This window comes from Oryza glaberrima, chromosome 2 (assembly GCF_000147395.1).
Source record: "Oryza glaberrima chromosome 2, OglaRS2, whole genome shotgun sequence".
Lineage (NCBI taxonomy): Eukaryota > Viridiplantae > Streptophyta > Magnoliopsida > Poales > Poaceae > Oryza > Oryza glaberrima.
The window spans coordinates 23,514,456-23,519,835 of NC_068327.1; the positions used below are offsets into that span (position 1 = coordinate 23,514,456).

A 5,380-nucleotide genomic window follows, 5' to 3' on the forward strand; every position below is an offset into this window, starting at 1 on the left:
TCGTAAATCGGATGAGTAATCTAAGAGAAAATTCCATAAGAAAAAAAATACATGCACTTTTGAGTATACTAGTAGCAACTAGATATGAGATTGAGGTAGCTAGTTATGACCATACGGAGAGCGATCTCGTTGTAGACACGTCCTTTTTTTTATTTCAGTACATACTGAGACTGATATACTATTATATAGTGGTTGCAAAATTAGTTATATTTACACATCTCCAATTTTATAGGTTATGTTTTGTTAGCTAGTGATCCAAATATAACAAATGTTATACAATATCGAATCAGTATGCATGTAAGGTACTCCATATTTCTTTTTTTTTTTTGTTCTATAGCAGCATATGTATACATTTTTTGGAGAATCATATTTTGTTTCATATTTGCATAAAATTGTTTTATTTTCTGATAAACAACAAGTTTTCTCCAAGAGGGGACAAAAAGAATGATGAACATACAAAATCATATACCAAAAAATCATCTACTTTCTTGCAAGAAAAATACGATTGAAGCGAGGAACCATAGAAGTAATTTTTTTAATTGAGAATTCCTTCCTATAGATGGTATAGCATATATACAAGAAAGTGAGAAACCATAGTACAACAATTGGTTCAAACATGCATATAGCGGCAGACATATCAGTGTGAGGGAACTCGAGCAGAAAAATGTGTACGCAACTTTTGAATGAACGTACTACGAACTAGCTAGCGCTAGTCATAAACTATATATCCAAACTTGGTTGAACAAAAATTGGCTATATCATCACTTTAACTAGAGTAAGCATGATATTCTAAGATTATCTTTTTGGACACAACACACAATTCAATCTAACATTACATATCCATATATAGACACTTTTGGTGTCCAAAAAAATACTGCATATATAAGTTTGGAACTATTGATACTCATACAAAATAAGCTTACATGGAGATACAAAAAATGATACTGTAATAGTTTGATTAGTTGCCACAATGTATCACATACATGATGAATTTCGAGAAAATAAGAAACCAATTTAGTTGTTTAAACAAACAAGGGCGCATATATATATCATAAGTCTGGATATATAGTGAACCTCCAAACATTTATACATGATGAAAATTAGCCATAGAAAATTCCAAATAAAATTGCAACACTTGCAGAAATAGCGCCCATCTATTTTATACATTCATAACTTTACATCTAAATTTGGTCTCCATGTACATATGTGGTATATAGAAATATAGCTACCTGGAATACAGTATATTTTTTCCCAGTTGAATTAATTCCTATGAGATGCTTGATGTACATCATGACTTTTTTCTTTTATATATAATCAAACGGCATGAAATTAATGCGCACGCATCCAAGGATGCTCCAGCTGGTATATACGTGCTTTCCCTCTGACTGAGATATATGAAACATGAATTAGCTAGCTCTAAACAGTAATTAGTCATATGAAATGATACAACATAATGACATATCCGCGTCTCACCAAGGAAACTTCAAGCGGTAACAGGAAAGTGGTCGTCAGTGTCGGTTTAATTACGTCTTGTGGCTCACTCGAAGCCCTATAGATAATCGACGACTTAACCATTAGCTTTAATTAGTTGGATTGATCGATGTGAAATCTGGATGTCATATTTTGCCAGTAGAAGAACTCAAGTTTTGCAAGGAAACATGTTATGCATTAGTTACACTTATAACCCACCAGCCGAGATGTCTTTGAAACGCAAAATATCAAATTTTGTTAGCAGAGGGTAATGATAATGATTCTGAGAGATTAACTGTGTTAAAAGAATTAAAAGACATGAAGATGTTGCATTAGCTAGCTAGATCTCCTCTCTACTAGATATGGATATTTACATATATCAACCAGTAGTCTAGTACTCCTGAAAATAAACTGATCAAGAGAGAACATGGCATTCACAGTCAAAGTGATGAATGAAATAAAAAGCGAACTTTACTTCGGGCGCAGGAACCATCAATTGATAGATATGTTTAGCACCATAATAAAACCTCTGAATTTACTTTATCTGGTTAAACAGAATAAGAGAAACAACCGGACCAACCGGACCATTTGTTTCTAGTAAGCTGAAAATGAAACAAAAACCGAAGAGAGTTCTTTTTTTCTTAAAAGACTAAGACTAACAAGATTCCACATCCAGCTAGATCTCCCCTAAACCAAAATGGTTGAAGCTAATGTATGTACATAGTTGCAGGTTTGCGCAAAATTTGTTTTGATTTGGGAAGTTTTCCTGAGAGAGAGAGAGAGAGAGAGAGAGAGAGAGAGAGAGGAGGGGGGGGGGGAACAGTGGCACTGCAGATAAGTACGGCGGCTTGCATTGTAGAGATAAGTACGAGACGTCACCAATAGAACAGTAAGTGGACAGTGACCTAGTCCCTACTATTTCTGGAGCTATCAGGATTCAGGAGACAGGGACCTGATCGATCTGGTGGTTAGTGAGATGGAAGGAGTAATTAGCAGATCTGAGGGAAATTTCTTTCCTCTTCCCGTCACCTCCTCTAATTAAGCTGATGCAACGAACATTCCAATCTTGAGAGCTACAGTAAGAAAAGGAATTGAACGAGAGATGCGCGCAGATCTGAGGGGAAATCAGTAGATCCATGCAAATTTTATGTCGGTTATTTCCAAGATCCATCTCTTGGAACCAATCAAAATCAGTCAATGTCACAGTAAATACAGTTAGTATTTTGTAATCCCAAGAAAGGAAATGGCAGTTGGGAGTTGGGATCCCTTGGAAAAGACGAACAAAATTAGCAGGATAAATCAAAGGACTCTTCGTACAAAGCAAGAGGGAATCCGTGCAGCAAGTACACACGCGCGTGCGTGCGTCACCGACTCACCGTCGTTGTAGATCCGGCCGCGTACGGCAACCGCCCAAAAAATTTTGCAGGATCACGGATCGAGCCCGAGGAGTACCTGGGGCATACGATGATAAGAGCACCCGGACGCGGCATGCATGCCGGCGGCCGGCCGGCCGGTGCGGTGGCCGCGGCGCGCAGGGGCATATGCAAGGCGGGCGGGCGGGAGGGCGCGCCGGCCGGAGGTGGAGGGGGGTGGGAGAGGAGTGGATGACAGACAGAGCAGTGAGCACGCGGCCGCGACGGCACATCCGCCGGTGCCGTTCCGCCCGGCCGTGTGCTCACTCTCTTCTGTCACCGCCCAGCGCCCGCACCGGCCCGGCCCCCCCGCGCGCGCGCCGCCAGCCAGCTGCCGCGGCCACCGCACGCGGCGTGGTCGACGGCGTACGACCGACCGTTCGACGGAGCGAACACCGCTTTGAGATGCGAGTGTGGTGCGCGCCGAGTGGTGGTGGAGGGGGAAGGGGGTGAGGGGGTGCCGGCTATATAGGCGGAGACGGCCGCCCGCTGGGCCCCGCGGTGGCAGGAACCCGTCGATCCGCGGGGGAGGGACGGACGGACGCGCGGTGGAACATTCCGCGCTGGCAGATGGGGCAGCCTGGCTGGCCGGCTGGCTAGCTGCCTTGGCTAGCTAGGGTTTCCCCGCCCCGACCGATCGATCGATCGATCCCGCGCCGCGCCGAGGCGCGATATGATGCGATCGCGCCATGTCGCCGCCGCGCGCGCGCGCGCCCCTCTCGAACGCGAACGGCTTCTGGCGCAATAAAGCCGAGCCGTGCGCTGCGCCGCGCCGCGCCGGAGGGGGGTTGTGGGCTGTGGCCCCCTCGACACGACACGAGGAGGGGGAAAAGCGCGCAGCGGCGCAGGATATTTTTTTGCCAAATATTGCTTCTCTCCCCTTACCCGACTTTGACAGTACGAGAGCAGAGAGAGCTGCAAGTCCAAACTGACTACTGTTACTCTGCCTGACCGACCTGCAGGCTAGCTACAATTCGCACGCGTATGTGTACAGTTAATTAATGGACCCATCACCCAAGCCACGACCCATCACTCCATCAGGTTGCTTTTGCGATCGAGATAGTCAAAAGAGATAAAGACATCTCTCCGGCCGGCTAGGAGTATTACCTCCAAAAAAAAAAAAAAGATAAACCCTGAGTTTTCGTGCACAATGTTTGACCGTCCGTCTTATTTTAAAAAATATGAAAAAAAATTAAAAAGACAAGTCACGCATAAAGTATTAATCATGTTTTATCATCTAACAACAATGAAAATACTAATTATAAAAAAACTCATATAAGACGGATAGTTAAACGTTGGACATGGAAATCCAGGATTTATCTTTTTTTTTGGACGGAGGGAGTATAACCTAGTGTCATGTAAGTTAGGTCGCCCTCTTGGCCTAAGGCCCTGTTAGTTCTGAAAACAAAAATTTCACCCTATCACATCGAATATTTGGACACATGCATAAAGTATTAAATATAGAAAAAAAACCAATTACATAGTTTGCCGGGAAATTACGAGACAAATCTTTTAAGCCTAATTGTGTCATGATTTGATAATGTAGTGCTACAGTAAACATTTGCTAATGATGGATTAATTAGGCTCAATAAATTCATCTCGCAGTTTCCTGGCGAGATATGTAGACAATGTTTAATACTTCAAATGTGTGTCCGTATATCCGATGTGACACATCAAAACAAAAATTTTTGGAAACTAAACCGGGCCTAAGTTGGAGAAATTTTGTTGCTGCTAAGAACAAATTTTATAATAGATGTGGCTATCACCTATAATTTTATTTATGTTAATATATCTCTACAAATTAACATATACACGACAAGTTACCTACAACACACAAATCTCAGTAACTCTAATTTTTTTATATTTTTATTGAATTTTGTATAGAAATTGTCCCTCGTACGAGGGGTGGCTACTTAATTTACTCTCTCTTCATTTCTCTCTTTCACATTAGTAAATGAGATTACATGGTATAGAGGATCGTAATTGCTTAAATGCTTATAGTGGCCCGGTTTAGATTACAACTTTTTTTTCAAACTTCCAACTTTTCAGTCACATCGAACTTTCCTACACACACAAACTTCCAACTTTGCCGTCACATCGTTCCAATTTCTTCAAACTTCTAATTTTGACGTAGAACTAAACACAGCCACTATTTGACAAACCCGAGAAAATGCACAGCCAAGATCGAGTGGTTTTGAGTGCAGCATCGCTTGCTCCAAAAGGATCAGGCCAAAGAGCACGAGAGCACGCGTCGAATAGTTTTTTTTTTTTCGCGTGATTGCAGGCATGTTGATGCAGCACCAGGGGCTACCTGCAAATCTACAGTCCGATCTTCACACTTGTTGTACGTAGCTAGCTAGCTAGCTAATCCTTTGCAGGGTATGGCTAGTACAAATGTCTTTCTTCCAGTTTGAGGCATGCCAAGTGGTGGTGGAGGCAGAATTGGATGCATGCCACACCGCTCAACTTACGACCGGTCGCATGCATGATACATGTGA

General features: G+C 42.5%; 1 long non-coding RNA gene across 1 annotated transcript; it reads right to left on the reverse strand.

The window, feature by feature from the left end:
- Positions 1-785: 785 nt before the first annotated feature.
- LOC127763680 (uncharacterized) lies at positions 786-3,527 on the reverse strand. The gene is made up of 2 exons (XR_008015731.1): positions 1,474-3,527; positions 786-1,385 (listed from the first exon to the last, which is right to left on the reverse strand). It is a non-coding gene; the product is annotated as an uncharacterized LOC127763680 (long non-coding RNA).
- Between the last annotated feature and the right edge of the window lie 1,853 nt (positions 3,528-5,380).